The sequence below is a fragment of the Xiphias gladius genome, chromosome 1 (genome assembly GCF_016859285.1).
Source record: "Xiphias gladius isolate SHS-SW01 ecotype Sanya breed wild chromosome 1, ASM1685928v1, whole genome shotgun sequence".
Classification (NCBI taxonomy): Eukaryota; Metazoa; Chordata; class Actinopteri; order Istiophoriformes; family Xiphiidae; genus Xiphias; species Xiphias gladius.
The window spans coordinates 33,911,001-33,936,290 of record NC_053400.1 but is presented as its reverse complement, the minus strand read 5'-3'; the positions used below and the strand labels follow the sequence as shown (position 1 = coordinate 33,936,290).

Genomic DNA, 25,290 nt, shown 5'->3' with positions numbered 1-25,290 from the left:
CTAAATTTTTTACGGATCAACCAGGATAAAACTTAATTTTAGTCATAGGTTCTAAAGCTAAGAGAGAGAAATTCTGCCTTTTATCACCTCAGAAATTATACCAAAGTAGGACCGTTTCTCTCTCTGAGTGACAGAGAAAAACTGATGCTTGCTTTTATATCGAGCAGGCTTGACTAATGTAATGCATTGCTTTCTGGTCTACCCAAAGATGTTATAAATCAACTACAGCTGATTCAGAACTCTGTGGCCCGAGTGCTGACCGGGACCAGATAAGAGAGAGCACATTACACCCGTTTTAGAGTCCTTACATTGGTTGTCTCTCAGTTTCCGTACTGATTTTTAAATTCTTCTGCTTGTTTTTCTTTTACTTGGTTGTGCGTCCCAGTGCGGACCCTTAGGTCCTCTGGCACGAGTCTGTTAGATGTTCCAAAGGTTCCAAAGTGCAGGACTAAAAGTTTCAGGTGCTCAGCCTGAGCACCTGAAAGCAGCTGGAGGTGTTGAAATCTTTAAACGAAAACTTAAAAACCTACTTCTTCAGCCTGGCTTTTGATCAAGAATGGTTTATAGACATTACTTTATTTTATTCACTTATTTTACTGTATGTACGTTAAATAAATAAGTAGATAAATAAGACCTAAAATAGAATACATTTTATTTTATCTGTTATTTTTATTATTGTTATTTTATGACCATTCTGATCATTATTATTCTTATTATTGTAGCTTTTAAAATCTTTTTTAATCAAGTTTTTATTTCACTCTGTTACGGTCTACCCTTGCTCTGTCTTATTATCAGCTTATCAGGCATCTGTGAGGCACTTTGAACTGTAATAACCTGTATGAAAGATGCTGCACAAAAAAAGTCTGACTGATTGAATAGGTATGACACAGCCTGCTGCTGATAATGAGCGTGTAGGCAGGTTAACCGAAGATGGAAGAAATATATTTTTGTTTGGAATAATTGAAAACGTGAGTATTATTTTAAAAAGACAAAGAACGTAGAGCCAGAATGCTAAAAAACCCCGTGGCAGCAGAATTCTGAGGATTCAGTATCTGTCATTTCGAGGCGTCTTAGCAGAAAAACGTCCTTCAAAAGAAAGAACGACAGAAAGGCCTCTCAGATTACTAACAGGACTTCTGGATCTGTCAAAGACGTTTTCAAAGGTTTGTTCTGAAACTGCCTTTCATCTAACAGTTGTGTTAATGCAAAATAATGAGCAACTGGAGCAGAAATTTGACATGAGACACGTATCTGTCAAGGACGTATCGCGTGAGCGGGGTAAAAATACAATTCTACAGTTCTGGACACCCGAACCATGCATTCACTGTATGTGGTATTTTTGATATCCCATCATAATGTGCAGCACATCGGCTCGTCATTACTCCAGCAGACTGAAGAGCGAAGGGAATGACACGATCAGCCTGCATCAACCTCACGTATGAACGACTGTTCCAGTGAACAGTCAATATTCAAATCTTATGGCATAGTTCAAGGGTTGTTAATAGTGGAGGAACAAGCTTACTAGCAACCTAACATCAGCTGACAAGACACAAAGCTGACTTGCAGCAACTCAAAATGAGCTAGCAAAACTCAGAAGTAAAGTCAAACTTTGAGGCAACGTCATAAACGTGGCTAAGCTAGCGGAGGTTCGGTACCGACCACGATGGCACAAAGCTGACCGACCGTTAGCAGGGCTAAGATACCACAAAAGCAAGCAGCATGGGGCAACCAGCTAGCTTTAGTGAATTATTCTAAAAAATAATCATTCTCATAAAAATTACAGTGTAAAAATATGGTATGTAGTAAACGAAACACCCTTAACTGCCAGCTGTGCAGTGTGAAAACTGTAGCTCAACGGAGAAGAGGGAAAATCTCAAATAAAGAGGAGAAGAATCCTGTGAGCATATTGCTCCAGAGCCTTGACTGCACTACAGTAAAAACAGGCAGCCTTAAAACCTACACGCTGCTCACAATTGTGTATAATAATATGAAATCACTGTAAACCTTTTTTAGAGGACACCTGGTAAAAGGGAGATTGAAAACGTTTGCCATGGAACAGCTCTGTCACTTTTCTGTGTTCCAGATGTCACGTCTCATGTAATTGAGGTAAATTGAAAGAAAAGCACGCAACCACTCACATAAAACAGAAGTTAAATGAATTTTCAAGCCAAAACTGGTTCATTCTGTGCCTTGTTTTCATGCAACCTGCACTGGTTTATAATTATGACAATACCAATGATAATAATGATAAGAGTCGTCATAGTAATTCCACTATCAGTTAGTCGACCTTAGATTGAAATCAGACTGAAAGGGTGGGTTTCCTGTTAACTCCATCCAGGTTTGGGTACGATCTGGCCTCGGGCTCTGGGAGAGTTGTTCATATTCATCAATATTCAGTGCACTGACATCCAACACTGGAGCAACATTAATTTTTAATTTGAGTGATGATCCCCTTTAAGAGTATAATCTTTCGGATGCTGAGGGCTGGAAAGATTTCTGAAACCACTGCTGAAATCCAAACCGAGCGAGGCGTTCCTGGCAGAGCCGGTGGCACTGCAGTGATAAAAGCCTGCCGGCTGAAAGCTGAATTCCCTCCAGACGACGCGCAGGAGATAGTACATCATCATTTTATGATGTCTGATGGATCCAGGAGTCACTGTGAGATAAAGGGCTGTGATTTAGTGCTTTTGGTGGAAGGACTCTCTCTCAACCCGCCGCATCTAGTTTAAATTACTGATCCCCTGCATCTTTTTGAATGGCATTCAACAGACTGCAGGGCTGAAAGGGCCTGAACATGTTGCTTTCAGCTGGCAGGTTTACTGCACCGACTGAGGGGGTAGATACTGGTCTCTCTCCGTTTCCTCTGATGGATTTGTTCCTGTCTGATTGAGGAACTCCGGTGCAAAATGGCGGCTCTGGAAAGTAGCTCTTGTTCCTCGATTCTGAGGGACCGACAATAAAAGCTTTTACCCTTGATGTTTCAGATCACTCAAATATCCTCTGCTCTTAGTCTTGAATATCACTGCTGGAAATACTCTACGTGATCAAAAATTTCCACATACTGTTGCGTATTTTGGAATGTTTGTCACGTTTCCCAAGGTCCAGTCAAGGGAAGACTTAATGTTACAGCACTCAGTGATGCACGGTCAGACTGGCCATCAGGACTAATGGGAGAAATCCCGGTGAGCTGCTGCGTCGTCGGGCCGGCGGACCATCAAAAAATCCATCAAGTTTTTACCGGCCCTCTCTGTGTGCCTGTCATGAGGGGTGCTGACTATTCCTGGCCTGGGCTCACCGGCCAATCACAACCAGGTTTCGACCTTTCAGATGAACGGTGTATTTCCGCTGTTTATCTCGTGGAAACTGACGACACAAACACGTATCATAAAACGTTTCTGACGTTGATTGAAGTTGATTGAAGTTGATTTAAGTTTGGCCATACAGGAAATGTGATCCAGGTATGTTCTACGCAGAACATTTTCCAGGGTGAAAATAAACTCGTCGGTGCTTTCTGGTGGACAAACTATGCTATGGAGAAACCGTTTCTTTGGCATTTCTGTTTTTGGCATTTAGTCACTTAACAGCTCACATACACACCAGTACAAATATATTTGCAAAAAGCTAACACCTGCTGTTATATTGGCCTGGCTGATTGATCGGTCTAGCTGTAATTCAGACAGAGGGCAAAATGAGTGTTGCCATGATAGAGTTGTATGACGTGTCATCGTATTAGAAACCTCTTGTGCAGTGTTTTGTGCCTAACAAACCTCCGAGCTCAAGGATCTGTTACCCGATCTGGACTTCCTGGATCACATTTAAATCTTCCCTGTCCCTTTGATTGTATTTTTCTTGACACAGGGCCATTTTCAAACTAAATGTTCACCCAGCACAGATCGTCGTTTGTCCAGCGGCCTGATATGTGATTGGTTTTCACAACAGCTTAGATTGATATGCATATTCATATTCCTTGGAGCGTGACTGTTTATTATTTTTGACGAATTACAGACTTTATATTTAGCACTACCAACAAAGCAGATACTGTGTGTACCCTCAGCAACACTTCGATTCCATGACACAGTATGTCCCGAAAAAATGACGAACTGCAAAACAAAAAACCCCCTCTTCCTCTTTTCTTCACTGTTTGTGAAAGCAGCTTGTGAAATGTATGTATGTGGGTCAAGGACAACACTTCAATGAGCGCTCTTTCAGCAGCCTCCTACGTCTCTGTATTGAAGATGACAAGATGAGTAAACAGTCCTGACTTGATGTGGACCAATATTCTGCTCTTTTGAAAATACAAAAAGGTCTACAGCACGCCACAGCCCGCGGATACCTTCCGAAGCAACATGCAGAAGCAGAAAAAGAGACTAACTGTGTGTGTGTGTGTGTGTGTGTTGAGAGCTGCGGGGCTGCTGACACTGTGCGACACCACCAAACCTGAATACACCAGAAACAGCAATGAGTCAGGCTGTCCCACAAGGAAAACTAACTGGGTTGGACTTTTGCTGCAGCTGAACGGTGCAGATACAAAGAAAATCAAGCTTTTTCGACAAGTTAGAGGCCGAGACAGAAGCCTGATGAGACAAATGTGTATTTGTATGAGCCAGCTGGGGAAATATTGGCTTCTCCTCCGGTGCCTGTTTGCCAGTTCCAGCAGCCTGGGGTGACACAGTACTGTATCTACTGAAGGCCGGCAGGTTTTAGATGGCTCTGTCACGTTTCAAGATGCATTTTTAATCACAGCTCGGCGCAGAGTATCTCCTCGCCACCCCCAGCACAGAAAATAACAGGGTCAGCAAAGAGCGCTGGCTGTACGCTCTCCACAGAAAATTAGTTTTGACAGTGTTTTCTGCTGATTATAACGAGAACAAATTGAGCTTTAAGTGCGTTGGCTGATGAAGGAGCGTAGATTTGTTAAACCCGGCCCTGCGGGGTCAGTAAACAGCCTCACACAGATACAGCAGCGCAGGACAAATCTAATTAATGCAGCAGCATAAGCGGTTAAATGTGACATTTACGGTATTCGTTTACACCAACTACAAGAAAACACAGAGCTAACACTCAGACAGTCCTAACTCGTGTCTCTAGTCATTATAATTTCATATGACGACATTCAAAATAAAGTTTTAATGACTTACTGTTAACTCCACTGACTTAATGAAGTAGAGGGGAATTTGGTGTGAATTTAAAACAAAGTGAAGCCCAGTTCACACCATTAACTACTCTACTGCCCCGATGACTGTTCCTCCACCAGCGCAGGACATTACGTGACATAAAGTATGGACAGCATATGCCATTTGTCCCAACACCCCAAGCTTTACATAATGGTTATGTTTCACTATGACTGTCATGGCTGACCTTGTTATAACGCAGAAAACGGGTCAACACAGACGCGTGACTTGGACATAGAGTAAAAACTCGCCCTTCGTATCCCCTTTACTTCCGACAGTCTTTACTGTTTCCTTTTAACCACGTTCCCGATGTTGTAGCTGCCCAGGCTTTAACTACAGACCCCGTTTCCACTTGTCATTTCAAGTCTGTCGTACCTGGATCAAGTCCATGCTTTCATGTACTGCTACGTAACTGTGTCTCTGTTGGTCAGATCACAAGTCCGATCTCTATCTGTCTTTGTTTTCTCGGCTATGCGTAAATCAGGGTCGGTGCTCCCACGGTCCAGAAGGAGGTTTAACGCACCTGACGCTGTTTGGTAACTGACAAGACCACCGGGAGGAGTAGCGTCTGACCTTTAGCAGTTTAGTTACAACAGCAGCAGTTCAGCAGCAACATCAAACGCATTTATGAGAATACAGTTTTAGCGCCTTCGCGGCTCTAACTCACGCTGCTCCCTCGCCCACACGGATCATTCGGTGGCTTAACTGGGGAGCGGATAAACACCGCAACGACCCGGCGTTCCTTCTGTGTGACGGTGTTTTGAACATCACGGGGGCTGTTTTCTTTTTCCTGTCATTTTAACAAGACGACTAATGATGACGGCTAATTTCAGTGCAACTTTAGCCGCCATTAGCATCCTGTGTTGTACCGGAGGAGTAAAGATTAAGTATGTGTCTTGGAGAGACAGGTGCACTTCCACCTTTTCATCATCCGGCTAGCAATCTTCAATGCTTGTTGGATGCATTCACGCTTCACTTGTCAGAGACTGGTTAGTTATCTGATCCGCCCAAGGCGCATGAAGTGTAAATATTAGCCCATTTTTCCCCGCAGTATTTTAAACATACAATGACAAAGTGACTTTATCTCCTGGCCCTGATAGAAGTTTTGGAAACAGGCTTTTGGGGAGGAAGGTAACACAGCGAGGGATCACTGGCTGTGCTCCATCTGGCCGTGCCGTCTGCAGCTTGTTACATAGCAGCACGAGCGGGGAAACCCGGTTAAATACTGTGCAGGCGGCTCACGAGGCAGCAGGTAGGACACTGAATCTCCATCAGCTGATAATCAAACAGCGGCTGGTGGTGGAGATGCTGTGGCGAACTTTCATTTTAACTTTTCACAGCCTGGCAGAGACATGACAGTTCCGTGTTCGTGTGGATTTAGCCACAGGCCATCTCAAATACGTTGTTAAAAATCTGTATTGTCTCCCACACTGTTGGTACACCTGATATTTTGTTGACTTGTCACTCAGAACCATCGATACAAGCTGGCACAAGCTACGTGTGCCTTTTTGTGTTAAATATGGATGAATTGGATACCAGGTTCTAGAGTGCACTCATTCTAAAATATAAACCACTGCTCAGCTAAAGGCTGAGTGATTTAACAGGAGAGGCAAAAGGCTGGGATTGCGTGGATATTTGTGATGGCTTCATTGGTCAGATTTTATGTTCTCACCAAGAAGCGCAGAGGAAGGTCGACCAATCGTTGATCACTGTTTTGCAGGAACTGATTTTTTGCTAGAAATATAAGGCTTCCATTTCACGGTGTCTTTAATTCCTGCAGAATAAAATGTCATCCAGGTCACGGTTTTCCAAGAAGAGTTGAATCGAAGGCAACTGGACTCAGTTGCAGATACTTGAAGACATTCCACCTGTCATCCAAGAGGCTTCCTCAGTTCCGACTGACTGGTGGGGAGTCCCAGGTATTTAGCCTCCGTGGGGTCGTTATCATCGATGTCTCTTGGTTCGTTAGTGCTCCTGGCTGTTGTAACGACAGTTGTTCGAGTCCCTGGAGTCACATGAGGCCAAGCGTGAATGGCTGTTAAATCTCTTGGGAAGGGATGAGAGGAGAGCATTGCAGATGGTTGATAAGTGGTGTCGTAGACCTCCTCCTCTGTTGAGGGATGGTTTCTCTACTTAAACGTAGTTCGCCTCCTTCACTCCTCTTTCAAACCACCTGTCCTTCCTATCCAGAATATGTACATTGTTGTCCGCGAAGGAGTGTCCCTTATCCTCCGGGTGTAGGTAAAGTGCTGAGTCTTGACCTGAGGAGTTGGCCCTCCTGTGTTGAGCCAAGCATTTGTTCCGTGGTTGTTTAGTTTCACCGATATATAAATCTGCGCCTCCCTCACTGCATTGGACCGCATCCACTAGATTGCTTTTTTTATGGGTTTGGGTGTGCGGTCTATCAGATGGACCAGTTTCTGATTGTGAGTGTGTTGCTGGGTTTGAAAAACCCAGGGATGCGGCGCTTGTTGAAGATCCTCCTGAGTTTCTCAGATACTCCAGAAACGTATGGGATGGCGATGATGTTGCATTTATTCTTCTTTTACTTGATTGTCCAATTTAAATACGGTCAAAACAACTCGGGGTTATTACAACTTGGGTCCAGTTTTCATGTTTATTTTTAATTCTCTTTTTTTTTTTGTAATCACCAAAGTAATAACTGAGATCTGGGGACATGGGGCCGTCACTAAGTCTGATGGGTAAAGATACACAATCAGTCAGGTTTTTAACAAACCAACAGTTTATCTGAACCCCTCTAGAGTTCAAACTGAAAGTGGACGCACCTGAAACGTCAGTAATAATCCGTCACTGAACAGGAAACCTGTGTGCACACGACTGCAGTGAGCACATTAGGTCAAAGTTGAAGAAGGAAGTGGGTCTGTAAACTGATGGATGGTTAAAAGAGACAGTTTGGGCAATATTTTTTCTTTTCTACAGGTCTGTTTATTTCTGAAAAGTCCAGTGCAAAATTAATTTGGAAATCTGCCATGGGAACCGTATGCAGTATAGACCTACTTTCTGAGCTGGTCTACAAAGAAATGTCTACTCTTTTGGCTCCATGCTCTGACCACAAATCAAAAGTTTGGCTCGGTGAATTAATTTAAATAAACACTATAAAAAATACTGCAGTAACAGAGCAGGGATTCGGACGTTTTAACTACAGTGATTTATTTAGAAATGTCATTTTAAGAGTCAGAGAAAACAGAGTGCAGATGTCTAAGCAGATTTCCAGTACATTAATGTGATAAATTATCATATCTGATGACGCGATGTTCTTTATTTTCCCTGAGCGGCACGGTTGACAAACCTCCTGACCTGAACTCAGTGCAGCAGGTTAATGATAAATTAGTCTCCAGTTCTGCTGACAGCAAACACAAAGAGACGTTAGAGAGTCAGACTCCATTAACAAGGAAACAGAGAAACGGCCGATTAGACACCACAGATAAAATCCCTAAATAAATGTGTACACTGCTTTATTCGACACAGAAAATATGACTCAGACCAGCAGCTGTTGTTTGTCCGCGTATCTGTGAACATTCCTGCAAGGAGCCCAAGATGGCAGGGGAACAGTGGGCACATTCAGACACATGAACAGGCTGAGATGGGCTGAAAACCACGGCGATGACTGAACGACAACGATCTCTGATCATTAGGACGGCCGGTCAAAATTGAGCGCAGACATTTATCCAGACAGCAAACACAGAGATTTATAATCTCAAAAGTCCTGGGCAAAAGTTTCAAGGCACTAAAACTAAAGGGAGAACGAAAACCAAAATAAAGCCATGAATAGTTTTTTATTTCTCAATGAACTTCATCCAAAGTGCATTTGAGAGAAAAACCCTAAACCAGATCAGTATTTGCTGCGACCCCCCCTTTGCCTTTCAACCAGCACCGGTTCTCCTCGCTGCACCTGGACACGGCTCTTCTGTGGATTCAGTCTGTCTCAGTGTCTCCTGTCTCTTCATGCGATCCCAGACTGACTCCATGATGCTGAGACCAGGGCCCTGTGGGGACCAGACCATCTGCTGCATTTCATTCTGCAGCAACGACCCCAAACATATATCCAGTACATTTAATATCCATTAACAGTAAAGTGATTCATTCAGTTCCTTCTGAGGAGTCTACAGCTGTCGCCGTATTTGATTTGTTGCAGTTTTCGAAAAGGCGCTGGAAGTACATCTACGCTCACTTCCTCATTTAGAGATTCTGGATCTATTCAAATGTGCAAATATCACAGGCCTCACGCCCCGCCCACCACCGCTGCTTATTCTAGGCTGAGCGGTGAAAGACAGCGCATCAAGATGGCTGCCGTTAGAGATTCGACTTGTCTGTCTGCGCCTCAGTCAGACACATCCTGCTTCAAGGTTTCATTTTCGTTGAGCGGAAAAGGCACAGACTTCCTGTTTTCTCCTCCAGTTGTCCTGACAAACTCCGGCCGCTTAAACACAGACACTCGACGCTGGTCAGTACTGCAGTCACCTGTTCTCTCCACTGCAGAGCGGCTGACCGCTCACCTGGTCACTAGAACACTCATCTACGTCTGGGTTTAGCTTGAGGTGAGACTTGAATGACATTAGTGTAGTAATTAACAAACATCCAGGGGAAGGTTCATAATGTGGTTGACAGCCTACATTCAACCTGTTCCCATTTCTGATATTTGTCTCTAAACACCAAACTCAGCCAACTCAAAGTAATGTTACATCCACAGCCACTGCCAGTGTTGCATTAACACTGGCTTGCATTTCTAGAGATGTCAGTGTGCTGCCCGCACGTTTTCATGCTTTATCCCAGCTGTTCTGCTGCTGCTACTTGTCCATTACAACACCTTTCACATTATCCTTTGGATTTTTTTTTTTTAAGTGATGCAGAAAGCTAAATAATGCACAACTTCATAGTTCTCATTTCCAAGGGGTTACTTTTTGATTAGCTGTAGTTTCATTTTCGTCGTAGAAAAAAGGGCAGTCCACAGGATTGTTCATGAGAGTTTTGTTAACAAAAAAACTACTAAACTAAAAAACTGAAAAAATTGAATTCACGTATTTTTAAAATTGCAGCACAACAATAATGCAATCATAGTTAAATATCAAAATTCCGATAGAGATGATGAGAGGAAAATTGTGCTGTCAGATAAAACAGGAGCACGATGAGGAAGTGGGGCCGTATGGAGAAGAAGGGCGGAGGAGGAGACACTGAACGGCACCAGGAGGAGGAGGGAAAGAAAGGAATGAACATGAGAGGCTGGAGTGCGGTGGAGACCGGTGATGAATGGGAAGAGAGAAGTTTTTCAAAGCTCAGGTGGCGTTATTAACACGCTCCCGCTGCCGTCCCGGACGCGACATGACTGAGAGTCACTTCAGCAGCAATCTGGAAAGTAATCAGGCCAATTTGTTACCTAAATGACTCGTGTCCCACTGGCGAAATGCTGGTCTGAAATCAGCTGAGTGATTTGTCATGCTGACAGGAACAAAGCTGAAGCAGCGGTGTGTGAACAGCCGGGCTTGGCAGTGACTAAACAACAAATTACAACAACTTCTGACCTGAGAAACAGGAGTCACCCAGACAGAAAAATACACTGCTCATGAACCCAGAGGAAGTTTGAAAAGTTTTAAGCGTTGAGAAGAAACGGGGGAGGTCCCAGCGGGAATGAAACGTGTTCGAGAGGAGAGGACGACGCCTGTCAGTCACTAATCATCGGATGCCGAGCTTCGTGTCTATTTTTAGACCGGAGAGTGAAATTTGGAAGAAGCCGCAGCCCTGGACAGCACACGCTCTGCATCCTACGGCGGGATCGTGAAGCAATATATCTACTGTTCCATGCAACCACCAGGACTCAGACATAGTAACGACACGCTAAACTCATGCCAATCAACAGAAACCAGGCCTCTCAGCGACCAGAGGTCCCGACTCAGTTCAGGTCCAAGCGCAGCACTTCCTGGTCAGGCTTTGATTGCTACAGGTGTCATCTGTCCGATTTGGTTGGACGTGACAGGACCTGAGTGTCATAACATAAACAACATCAAAACATAACCACAGGACTCGAAGGTTTTGTTAACACGGTGGAGATGTGCCTGTTACCTACAGAGTGTCCTGTCATGTTGACTTTTCAGATGACGCTTCTCTTAATGCACACATGAAGTTCACAGGAGTCATGGCTTTGCCGTCTTTCTTACTGGCTAAACACATTTTACACATCCGGTTAACTGCCGAGAGCCAGGAACACGGCCACATCACCACAGCAGAGTCCAACAGGGAGGAACGGCAGTCCAACGACCACATGGGTCGCGCACGAGTAAAGCCTTTCTTTCCGGCGCTGAAACTGAACACGAGCAGAACCAAACAGTCGTCTATTTACCCCTCGGTTCACAACAGCAGGCGTGTTAGGTTCAAAGTGGAATCAGGAGCCCTTCCTGGGGTGGACAACAAAGTTTTCAGACCTGTGAAGAGCTCGAACATCGAAGTGTTAAACAGTCATTTTACAGCACGTCTCAATCCATGAGAGTAAAATCACTACATGACTATTAATCGCAGAAAGGAAATAACGGAAAAGAGAGGACAAGTAGGGGGAGACTTTGAGTGTGCTGCGATACCGTTGGCAGTTTACCTGAGTGAGGTATACCCTGCCGAGCTCATCTTATCCTGTCAGCGGCGTCACCTTCGGTGCGCGGTGAACGTCTGTGCAACAGACGCGATGTTTCTGAAGTTGCGTCGGCTACAGAAGAGCACCGTCATTTATCTTTTCCGTCAAAACCACTATAAACCCTCGAGGAATGAAGAGAGTCAACAAGCCTGCCTGAGCTGTTGTTTTGTTGGACCCCGGCGCCGAGGGACTGTTGGGTAAACGGTTTACATTAAGAGTCTCTCTAACAGCTGAAGAGTGCGCCTTCCTGAGCCCTTTAACTGAAAAAAGTCTACCTTTTCATTCCTGCAATCTCACGCAGGGAAGTCGAAGACTTGTGTGCACGAACAAAGAGCAGGATCCTCGGCTCTGTCATCAACCAATCACCTTCAGCCTCTGTACCTACCGTAAGACCTAGTACCTGGGAGGACCCCGCGGACTTCAGTGACCTTAAGATATTTTGGAGAAGACAGCGTTGTCTTCACTCCTGTTGCCAAACATCCTTCGCCGTGCACTACCAGAAATATGCGAAACAGAAAATAACGCAGAGGCTGGGAAGTAAACCAGACGTACATTTGCCAAAGGAAGCGTTTTCTCTTGTCAAACCAAAAACAGCGTTAAGCCCAATGCGGACTGGATTTCTGTCTGTAGAACAGGTGTGGGGATTTAAACATCACTTGCCCTAGTCAGCGATTTTAATCCCGTCCGGAGCGTATGTGGGTCATTTTTCCTCCCCACCCCAGTAACAATTACAGCCACAGTTCCCTACCGGTTTTCTCTACGTGCTCAGGCTGCTCCTCCTGTAATTTTAAGCGAATCTCTGAGTTTATTCCAGACGATTGTCCTCGCACTTTATTTTCTAACCAGCTCTGTGTAAAATTTGATTTTTATGTGAAAATGGAGGAAGTCAAAAAGGCGATAGAAAGAAACATGCTAACACCAACACACTATTGGGTCTATTTGGGAACCAGACAGCAATTGAACAAGGCTCAAGCTCATCAAATGTGCTGCCGTCACGTTGCTACGGGCAGGTACTGGTACTGTCTTTTGGCTTTGTCCTGCTGAATGTTCATGTCTGTTACAGACCATATCCTGTCATTTCCTGATGGTTAAACGTCTTCAAGAACAATGAGTTAAATTTCTGCGGAGCACAGTGAAGATTTCACTTCCCACCTCTCCCTGTAAAGTTAATCCTCTCGGACCGAGACTTCAGAGAACACTTCCAAAAAGCATAAATCTCATCTTTGTATGTCTCGTCCGAACGGGTTTTCAATTGTGACATCTTTTTCGCCTCAGGGGGCTCATTACTGCCCCCAGAAGCTGAAGATGCTTTCATAAAATAAGCGGTAGAAAGAAGACAACAGGAAGCTGGTCCGTCTTTATTTGGCAGAATCATGTTGCATGGCTTAGTTTTCTGCTCTGGTTTCATCAGGAATTATAATTTGCTAATTAAAGTACTCCGAGTGTGTGTGTGATCAGCTCAGACCTACAGGATTTTATTACAGGGAGATCCAATAAAGGGGGAAAGAGCCACTAAAACCAAAATGTGTCTGGTGCTGTATTCACTGCTCTACTGTCCAGTTTGAATTCCAGTCTCACCGTCTCAAAAGCGACTAATCTCTAGTCACAGAGTTTAGAAAGTGAAAAATAGAAATACACTTGAATACGATGGAAGCTGAACAGCAGTAAAGAGCAGCGACCTTACTTAGTATTCACTCTTTGTTGATACTTGTTAGTTGGTCAACTTGTTGTATGGTCATTTTTCAGACTGTGACTCAAAAATGACCATATAACTGTAACACGGAAGGGTGTTTTAGTTTTTCTTCACAAGCTACAGGAAGAAAATCATCATAGAATCTATGACTGAACTGTGTAAATAACAATTAGCACATAACATTACAAAATTACATACATAGAATTCATGTGCAGGTGTTTCTATCTCATGTATTGTCTTAGAAATCCTCAGAGGTCATTTAACCGCTGTTTACTACGTGCCTCCAGTAAAGTGTGACGTGGGCCGTGTGGGACGTTGTGTCCCCAGATGGGTTGTGGTGGGCGAGTCCCAGTCAAAAGTCCCGGCCTGGTTTCTTACTCCCGTTCCACACCTGATTTCCTGTGAATCCCTTGTGCGTGCGTGGGCAATCTGAATCCTCCACAGGAAAGGCAGGCCCCACTCGTAACGGCGAAAACCGGTATAAATGAAGCAATTACAGAATGTAAATAGATTAAATGGCTGTGGCTGAAAAATTGCCAGCTGAGGTAGTATCAAAATCGGGTCTGATAACAGGAGTATCTGTGGGATTAGAACTGTAATAAGAATTCAAATGACTTTCCTGTGTAGGTGAGAATTAAGCTGTGGAGAGACGCATCGGTGGCCTCACATCTTTTTGATGTGACGGTTTATGAAGATATTAGTCCACATGTGTACCCTGATGTGTCAAAAACGGGATTACCGACTAAAACTCGCCTCAGAGATCCCTGCTTCTCATCACGCACCTGAAAGCAAGCGGCACGTGTGTGTGTCGCCTGCAGCCGCTGGGACCCACGGGTGTGTTTGTCGCTTGTTTGTGATGCTTTCCCTGCGTCCGGGAATTCAGAGAAAGTTGTTGTGTCGGTAGGTGTGAGACCCTGCCAGTCTCAGGCAGACCTTCCGCTCCTGCCAAGCCTTTCCCTAATGCTTCTTTTTTATGTTAATAATATAACAGATCGTATATTTTGATACAGGATGAGCCACTGATGTGGTATGAAATTAAAAAATTGTAAAAATGCATTCATTCACTGGTTCAGCATTAACAGTAAAGTGAAGCCTTATCACCTTTTGTGTTTGCAGCAGACAAAGTGGCAGCCGGTGAGAAATGTTGAAGTCGGGGCTTAGACACGCATTTACGTCTCCACCTCAGTCTCACGTACGTAAATGAAAGATGCCAAACAGTGTCAATATTTACCAATGTTTACTTTTGAGCGTGGCTGGATTAACCACCTGAGGGGCCCTGGGACAAAAATCTCCTGTTGGGCCCCTATTGACGCCCACTACACATGGCAGTTTCATCATTCCCCCAGGCACCCGGAAACCAACCCGCAGTCTATTGTTGAAGTTGTTTTTTAAGCAAAAAATGCCCAAACTTCCCTGTGCCAGCTTCTAAAATACGAGTATTTGCTAGTTTTCTATGATAGTAAACTCAATATCTCTGTGTTCTTTATTTTTGGTCAGACAAAACAATGAAAGTCAGAGGTATTGATAATGAGATTAAACATCGGTTGCGGCCTTTCAGTTCTCCTATAATGGATTAATGCTATCGTGCCGGAGATGTGTGTTAGTTACCGACTGCATGTCAGCTTTGTCGACTATGAAGAAGCGTCATTACATTAGGGAGTGCCCGCTAAGCTGGTGAGGTTACCAGGTTACCAACCAGTTCCAGATCAAGACCGGGGTCAGACAGGGTTCCCCCTTATCTCCATTCTTGTTTCTACTAGCCATCAACTGGGTAAAGAGAACAACAACTGAACAAAGAAAAAATGTAATCCAGTGGACTTTGTGGACACAGCTTGAAGACTTTGCAGACGACTTGGCACTACTGTCACACAGCCACCCTCAGATGCAGGATAAGACCGCGACACTTGCAGCTACCTCCTCACAAGTAGGACTTAACATCCATAAGGGAAAGACGAAGATCATGAGGATGACTGCGACCACCGCTGAATCGATCACACGACAAGGACGTACAGATGCAGATGCCAAAGCAAGAATAGGTAAAGCGAGGACAGCCTTTTTACAGCTCAAGAACATCTGGCGGTCTAGAGTGACACAGCAACAAACAAAAATAAGAATCTTCGACTCCAATGTAAAACCAGTGCCCTTTTACGGCGCCAAGACCTGGAGAATGACAATGACCACAGTCAATAAAGTGCAATTCTTTTATCAACAAAAGAGGAATTCTTAATATCCACTGGCCAGACAAGATCAGCAATAACGATCTGTGGACGAGGACACGACAACTACCAGCGGCAGACGAAAATGGAAGACGGAGATGGAGATGGATCCAGCACAGACTATGAAAACCAGTGTCAAACACCACCAGACAAGCTTTGACATGGACTCCTCAAGGGAAGAGGAAAAGAGGGCAGCCCAAGAACTCCTGGCGAAGGGATCTCCAGGCAGACATCAGGAGACTGGGATACACCTGGTATCAGATGACCGAGAACGCTGGAGGTCCCTTGTCGAAGGCCTACACTCCAGGAGGAGTGTCAGGCATGAGTAAGTAAGCAATTACTTTACACAGAAATAATGGAATCAGTTTGATATAACAAGTTTACATCTAATAAGCTCAATATGAACTAAGACAATTAAGGTCTTAAAACTAGATTTTGACACAGTCTCTCCTCCACAAAACTCTGTGGCCTTGACCTTGTGTGACAGTCTATGAGAACACAAGAAGAGACAAGAGCACAGATTTAGAGAGGCTCACGGTGGTATATCAAGGGAGGGGTCGGGGCCAGAAATCAGTGTAGCGAATAATCAATTATGATTTTCTTTTTTTTCTTTTTTACATGGACCCACAAAACACGTCAATCAAAGGGATAAAATGTAAAATGAAAACCGAGAACAGTTATTTCCTACCTCCATGGATGGATTACTGAAAAGGTCTACGGGCCCGAGAGGTCAGGGGGCCCCTGGCCCAGAGCCTCCGTGTGAAGTGACAATACAGTATTTCTTAATTAATAGTCACAGAGCTCAGGTAAAACACACAAAACAAGCACAAAGAGACGCAAAACAACCACACTTGCGTCATCTGTAGTGGTTTTGTGTCTCTTTCAGTCTGGGGGTTCTACCTCCCTACATTTTACCTACCGATCAATCTGCTCCAAGCTATATTTTATACGTGATCAGTGGTTCATCACCGGCTCTGCAGCTGTCCTCAGCTCCACACACCATTTTAGCTTTCTTTCAGGTCCTGGTTTTGGTTTTACGGCCCACAACTTCACCGTCTGGGTTCAGTCTCTCCCGCTTTCCTCAACCGCACCGTCCGCTACCCGCTCAGCAGCAGACAGCAGACAGACTCAGCTAAGGACCAGCGGGTGAACACGGTGGAGCATTTAGCAGCTACACTGTCACCATGCACGGAAATTCCCCTCAAACAAAGATACTGAAGAACAAAAACCACAGAGCAGTGCCCTGTACTAACCTGCCTCCGATGGTTATTAGATTTTTTTTTTCTTTTAACAAAGCTGTTTACAAGCCAGAGAAATTGTACAGGTTGAGTGGAATATGAGGCACTATGGGAACAATTATGTGTGTGTGTGTGTTTATATCTCAGTCAGTATCCATTTTAGCTGAGTGTGTGTTAATGATCTCTAATTGTGGGGAAAGTAGCTCATTAGAATGAGATCAGACACCGAACAAATATGAAATACATGTAAATCTAACACTTAGTTATACACACACACACACAGACAGATCACAGTGGGAGATCGGCCTCCTCGGGAGAATTACAACGAGCTGTAATGGATTCGAGCCGCCTCCTCTGACAGACGTCAGGAGGATTAGACCGTCTGAGAGACGGCTGGACGTCCAGGAGAAAAGAGACGAGACAGACACATCGGCTTTGATCCTGAACGGCATGACGTCACTGAGCCACATAACAGAGAGCTCAAAGTACAAAGAGGACAAAGCTGCAAACGACGGCGGCTCTTCTCGAGCAGACATTCACTTTGCAGGTTCAGATACACACAGAATGAGGTGCCTGAATTTATGGTTTTATCCCACGCTACAAAGACACACAGCAGCTTGTGTTTCGTGTGGTTCCAGACCTCAGATGTCACCAGTCAAGATTATAATTTTTGTTATCGTTATTTATGTAATGCAACCTTTATTTATACAGCATTAAAAAAAACAACTTACAAAGAGAAGGACTCTTTGTAAAGTTGTTTTTTTAAGGCAAAAGAACAGATAAACGACAAAGAGAGAATAACAAAAACAATATCCAATAAAAATCACAATCAAATGTCCAATAAATACATTCATCTAATTAACTTTATTTAATACTCCAATTGTGTTTTACCAAATTTTAATCCTTGATGTTAAAAATAAACTTTAAAACATTCTGAAATATTTAAGACCATGTCGTGACAGTTTCTGGTTTTTAATCTTCCTTATTCATTAATTGACGACTAAGAAATCAATAATCTATGCTGACATCAGAACGGAGGACGTGTCCGGAGGACCAGAGAGGGGACGGGCAGTGTTTCCGCTAGGACTTTTTTCAGAGCCGGGGCTGGGAGGGGGGTCGGGTTCTTGGGTCGGGTCGGTGCAGCGAACCCAGTCCTGAAACATGCCGCGCGCTCTCGTGCGTACCCCGAATGACAGGCGCACAGAGGGGGCCGGTCAAAACTTCATGGTCCTCTTGACGGTCCACCGGCCCGTCGACGCGGCGTCCCGACGGGATGTTGAGGCACAATAAATGTGATTTTTTTCTTAATGTACTGGGGTTTTTTCCCCATCGGTTATTATTTGTAAAACATGGAAATTATTTTACCGTATTCCACGCTCTTTTTCGGTTGCACATTTTTTACAGTACATTTACTTTTATACCCAATTTCAGGTTAATTTACCACAGTACACTGAGGAATTGAAAAATTCCAAAATCCGTACATGTGTTGTGTCTTTATATCGTGTTTGTGATGTAAAGAGGTTGCTCAGGGGGAAAACCGGAGGCGCCACCATCGACGGCAGTAACGGGTTTTTACGGTCGTGTTTTGAAGTGGTCTGGCCGCTGCGTAACGGCTACGTGTGATGTCTGTTTGCTTTAGATCCGAAATGACATGGTTTCGAGTGGAGCGTTTGGTTTTGACACACAGCTTTGGCATATCTGGCCTTACAAACAATGTCACATATTAGATGTTTATATCGGAAAAAATGTGCAGGGCAGGAGGCCAATCTGAAGAGTCTCCTTTATAACGGAACCAAAATACAGCCTCTCTCTTATTGGACATTGACAACCGGATTTCCGATAATTCCAAGGGCAGACAGTCCACTACAAACACCAGCACACCGCATCAGTTAATCACCAGCTACAAGAGTTAATTGAATTTGTCTTCATAATGTCTGACTTCATTTCCTGAGTACGTCACCTCCAGGGAGAGAGCCGTGCCGGAGCGAAGGCCGTCACACTCACTAGACCTCCCTCGCCTCAGCCTGGCTCCCTCTCTGCAGCAAAACCTTTCGCCGCGGTCACAAGCGGCCCTCGGGTTCAACGCCGCTGGTCTGAGATTGTTGTCACATTGGTTTAAGTTCACGTCTGGTTGTATAGCACAACATCAAACACAACAATTCAAAGTGCTTGACGGGGTGACAGAATGATAGAGGATGGGTTGGAACATAAACGAAGACGGGCAGGGGCATTTATAAACACATCGCAAAACCCATTAAAAGCTCATCTGAAAAATGTCTTCATCTTATCTTTTAAAAGAAGACAGTGTTGGTGATGGGATAGTCCAAGCTTTGGCTCTACAGATCTAGCAGGTGGGGTATACGCCCCAGAGTCTGGAGCCCATTCGGTGCTTTGTAGACCAGGAGCAGAACCTTAAAGTCAGTCCGGTAATGACCAGGCAGCCAGTGGACTCGTTACAGTCATCTGCTCGATGACGGAAACATGGGCAAGACAATTGTTAGAGCCGGAGCGGGGTCAGAAAAGGCGGCGGGTTTTTTACCTTTTTTTCTTTTTGCTGAAGGAGGAAGTTCTTCTTTTGGAGAACTTCTATATTTCGACTTCATTTTTCCCTCGCAGATGAATTGTGATAACATTAGTACGTCAATAACGGATTACGGTTCGATTTTATGGTTAAGTTTAGGCTACACCGTCTTAAATTGTTTATACTTCAGCTCCTCTAGTTATTAAGGATAGATCGAGCAGGGGAGCAAATCAATCCTGAGGACGGTCTTTTCTTTTTCATTAACTAATTTTATTTCATAATGAATAAATTGATATTTTTTAACTTGAATGTTTGCACAGGCTCTTCCCATGTTTCTTTGTGCTGCTTTACCCTCAGACCCTGACTAAGTCTTAATGTCTCTGTCGCCCCGGATGGAAAGAATAAACATGCAACACTGACAGTGGTCCTATGTTTTAACGTCCTCCCTCTGTGGATGTCGCGGCTCTATGATAACGTCACCGACTTCCTCCTCGGCCCCTTTCATAAGTACTACAGGCGTTACGTATGGTGGTGAGGGCGGTGCTAGAGGAAAGGTCAGGGGGTCACCAAAAAACCTTTTGATGGGGAAACGTGAATATCACAGCAAACGTTGTTGAGATCCAACCATATACTGCAGTGAGTGGTTTTGGATACTTAAGATTGAGATAATTAATTCATAGCTTTGTACTTCTACTGTACATTTCAGAGGAAAGTTTTCTTTTTGTTCCACTTCTTCTACCTGACGGCGGAACCCGCTGCTCTTTTGAAATAAGGTTTTATGAGCAAAACAAACGTCAGAGTCATAAATTATGATGCATTACTAAAAAAAGCGACTTCTCTGACATGATATGAGATGGTTTGATGTAGCTCCACCTGGAGCAGCTACATAACATTAGATAACTGCTGTGAGTTGACACCAGAAAAGTGTTTTTGGAAGAACATTATGATGTCGCAGTGAAGTTGACCTTTGACCTTTTGAATATAAAATATCATCATTTCATCCCGCTAGACATCTGTTTGAAATTTTGTCATAATTAAGGCGTAAATTCTCGAGTCATGGCCAAACGTGTGTTTTGTGAGGTCGCAGGGACATTGACCTTTGACCTTTGACCACCAAAATCCCATCAGCTCATCCTGGAGTCCAAGCGAACGTTTGTGCCAAATCTGAAAAACGAATCCCTGAAGGCGTTTCCGAGACATTGCGTTCACGAGCGTGGGACGGACGGACGGGACGGACAACCCAAAAACACGAGTCCTCCGGCCACAGCTGTCGCATAAAAAGTCAAATGAATAAATCATGAACTTTCGTGACAAGTTACCAGAGCCCAGAATGACGTCTTCATACCGCTGGACGGTCAAAGAGTTTAACTGTCTCTATGAAACTGGGAGAAGCGAGGAGAACTTTGCAGTTGACAAGTCACAACCAGCAAATATTGTGTTTTTGTATTTTCTATTTGTCCTATTGTGGTGTTGCTACTTTTACTAAAGTAAAGGATGCAAGTGCTTTTTCAGGCGCTGCCTGTGAGTAACCACCGCTATCAATGTGGAGGGCCCAGTTAAATCACGGAGTGAAGAGGGTGGAAAAAGAGAGCACATCATTAATTCAGAGAGACAGATCAGGAAAAAACTTTCTAAAGTCAAGTCATCCGCTGAAACTTCTTAGTGCTTCTCTGCTTTGAGTGTGCTCCTTCGCTTCGTCAGGACCACACACACACACACGCGCACACACACACACACACACACACACACACACACACACACACACGCACACACACGCACACACACGAGCCCTGCATCTTTTTTATTTATCTCACTGCACTCTTCCAGAGACTTTATATCTTTTTTGCATTAATGTTTGGTGTGATGTTATGCAGCAACACTGGTTTTGTTTTTTGGGAGAGGAGGAGGAGGAGGAGAGGAGGAGGAGGGAGGAGGAGGAGGAGGAGGAGGAGGAGGAGGGAGGGGTGGGAGGATGATGAATTCTCTGGTGGTCTTCTCCTTCTTCTTCTTTTTTCTTCTCTTCCTTCTTTCCACCCATCCCTCTCGCTACGTCTCCTTCTCTCCGTTCCTTTTGTTGTTGGGGCAAACTAGAGTCGCCGCCTCGCGGTTCTACGCCTCCGCCAAACCAGTCGAGTGTCAGTTTACATCCATGTCTGTCCAGACTCATGTAATATATGTAGTGAAAACTTTGAAGGCATTCAATGAAAGGTATTAGGTGTATTTTGTCATAACTGGCGGATGAATTCTTATGCTATGGCCAAAAACGTGTCTTGTCAGGCCATCTTGATCAGTTCTTCTTTGAAATTCCCTCCAGGCGTTCCCGAGACATCGCGCTCATGAGAATCAGACTGGGGGACGAAACTAGCCAGTGAAGAGACGCAACTGGCGACGTCATGTGACGCAGCCCTCCATGGACCTTCTTCACGGCGGGCATTTTGAAATTGTTTGAGCACGACACACCAGTAACGACTGGGTGCTACTGTGGTGCATCCTGGGTTACTGACAAAGCCGCCTGAGATACCTAAATGCAACAGAGCCGTCGTTAAAGTCGTTAGTGCTTCTCCTGCTGAAACGAGCCAAAATGTCTGCCGTAAAAAATGTCTATAAGCAGCTCACAGTTCTCTCCCACCCAGGAACGAGCTGGTCTTTCTGTGTGGGCACAGGAAGGCAATGCCGGAAAGACCACGGTGGACCATTCTGACGGTCGAATCGCAGAGGGTTCGCCTCTTCATTAACGGGTTTCATTCATCAGGTTAAAAGTGGCAATGGACAAGTTTGTGCAGTTAAGAGAGTTTGTTGAATCCGACTCGGAATTTCTGTGACTTCAGAAGAAGTCACAGAAAAAAAAGAGGTTTAGGATAAATATAAAAGAAATACAGAAAAATAGGATGAAAAGCTCAGGGGAGCTGCAGAGTCGGTGAGGTTTGGTGAGAATGAAAATGTGTCATATGCTGTGGCCCTCGCAGTCACCAGATCCCAACTGAACGCCTACAGGTTACCTGTTGCGCTACAGGGTCAGGATCCACCTGTATAAAAACATTTTAGTCCTGTTAGTGGGGCAGCCTGAGGACGGCGGTGGTGGTTGGCCGTTCCGCCTGTCCGTCGCACTGCAGATATCCATGTTCCCCAGAGGGATGAATGCTAATGATTTCAGTGGCCCTCTGCCCTTTACCAGGGTGCCACCACCAGGCCAAATTTTCCGCTTCTATGAAACACACGTCCGACTCTACATTTCTTGGATTAAGATGAACCCCATGAGCTTTGCCCAAGTGCCACGACCAGAGGGGGCAAAGCTTTCACTTTTAGCTCCACTAAAGATGCTCTAAAATACATTAATCATCAGAACTGTTTTGGTATTTTGGGTTGCCATAAGCATCAAGTTCTCTAATGACGGCTACCAGGACTTTCAACTTAATCTTCACAAAGTAAACGGAGCTAACCCCGGTGGTAATTCCTTCTTTTCACCTCCTGGTCGGGTTTCCTCAGACGGACTCTGATCCCCTCAATTACTGGGCGTATTAATACACCCAGCTGAGTGACTCAACAGACCGCCAGGACACTCAGGTCCTGACAGGGAAGAGGGATACGCTCCCCGCCAGGGCCTGACCGAAACGTGACTCCAGCAATCTACTTTCTGGTCCTGGAGAAAAGAGCCACTCTGCAGGGGAAGTGAGAGGCTAATTGTCGAGAGAGCCGCTGAAGGAGCAAAACTGAATGAACTCTAATTAGGACATGATTAAGGCTAACTCTCACAGCTGTAAAAATCCATTAACCTTTAATCGTACAGTTCATCACACACTTGAGGTTAGAGTGTGTGTGTGTGTGTGTGTGTGTGTGTGTGTGTGTGTGTTGGCACAACTGAGAGAGAGAGAGGGAGAGAGAGAGAGGTGGATTTCTGGGTATATGAGGGGAAATGAAGCCACATGATGTGAAGGAAAACATATATTGATCCTATCCAGACAATGAGGCGTGAAAACAGAAGCACAAATAACTTCATACTGAATGTGTTAGTTATATAACTGCTGCTGGAAACACTGAGACTGAACCAGACGCTAAAGGGGCCACAAAACCGAAACTAGGAGCTAAAAGAGGCTGAAAAAAAGCCGCGTAGAGCTGCAGGGTTGGGGACAACTCTCTGTGGGTTCATCACTACAACTGACATCTTTCACATTTGTGTCATTGGATCTGCTGTAGTACTAGTACCTCTTTAACTGTTCAGCTAAAATTCATCATTACGTCACCGTCCATCTTCTGGCCAGTGTGAACTACGCTTCTTTGCCAGGGGACGTCTTGAGTGGACGTCCGTCCGTTTGTCTGACCAGGACGAAATAGCAGCAGCATCGTGAACTCGCACCGGATGTTTGATGTTTCTTCCTCAAACTCTGGCTCAGCCATTATCTCATACTCATACATACTGCGGTTACAGTGTCCGTGCCGTCCCCTTCTCTACACGCTGACTCGTCTGCGCTGAGACGACGTCGTCTCTCTGTCCACACGGACGCACGGTTTGATGGGAGATTGACTTTGTTCCCTCAGTTATCGGCGCTTTTTCTTGTACCACGTAGACAACACTTGTACGAAGCAGCAGCGCATTTCCGCTCCAGATTTGATTGAAAATCATCAAGTAGATGTGTATATCAGACGACTCCACTACATCATATTATTTCACTTGATATATTTAACAGAACTTTTGTTTCTTAACTAAATATCGGATATTTGATGTACATATCAGTCAACATAGCTGCGACGTCACTTTGATTATCATACGGTGCGGTTTAACATTAAAGCTTTGTCATTTGTCTTTGCCAACGACATAGTTTATCACGCAACGAGAAGCCAGTAATCCTTCGTAACAGTAGATTTACTTGAATCAGACTTTAAACCGGGAGACCGTTTCATCAAAACCAGTCAGAGCCTGTGAATGAGTCATCCAGCCTGCGGGCCAATCAGTAACAAGCCACGTCATCCATCCAACTTTCAGCACCAATGGCCTTTTTAAAGTTTAAATGTTGGTTTTTAATTACAGCAGCAGCCTGAGGTCGATTAATGAAAGTTTTAAAATACCAGAACAAGGTGAAAAACGTTTGAGTTACAAAGTTTGGCCTTTAACAGACGCGTTCCCATTAGGCCACACTAATGATAGCAGGCTGTGGAGCGATGTTGATCTGATGCTAACCGAGATGGCAGATGGTCGCAGCCTCTATCCTCCCTGATTCTGTCGAGGAGAGGGAAAAAAAGTCAACGGTGTCGTGCGTCTCGCCCGTGACCCCTGAAACACTGTTCCCTTGCGGTAGTACTTCTTTTAATTAAGGACTTGAGTACTTCTGGAGGTGCTCGGCAGCAAATACCAGATAATGACTGAAGGGAAAAGGAGCGACAGAAAGTTCAGGTGTTCTGTGCCAACAACTAAAGGCTGGTCACTCGTAACCGGTGTCTTGATGAGACGGTTTGTGAACAATCAGATGCAGAAGTCAGTCGGTTCCAGCCGTTTGTTCCACCGTCACTGAATGTCAATCAACAATCAATATTTCAGATCTTCTGCTGCTCAGTTCATTTTCCGGTTGCACCTACAGATTGTCAGCATTAATTAGGCCTCATTAACATTAATGTCGATTCATTAAGTAGCTGCCACTAAAAACTGTAGGGTTTCTGGCTTCTGGCCCAGCAACAGCCGGCCCCAGATCTGAGCTGGATCTGTGACGTGTATTTACTTACAAATTTAGTTATTTAGAAATGATGAAAGCTAAACTTCATGAGATTCAGTTAGGGATTCAAAAGGATTGATATTTGATTAGTGGATTTGATACTGGT

The 25,290-nt window shown here is 44.5% G+C and overlaps 1 long non-coding RNA gene across 1 annotated transcript in view; it reads right to left on the bottom strand.

Moving 5' to 3' along the window:
• Positions 1 to 25,290, bottom strand: part of LOC120798190 — a 111,170-nt gene that overhangs the window by 55,415 nt on the left and 30,465 nt on the right. The window lies entirely within an intron of this gene.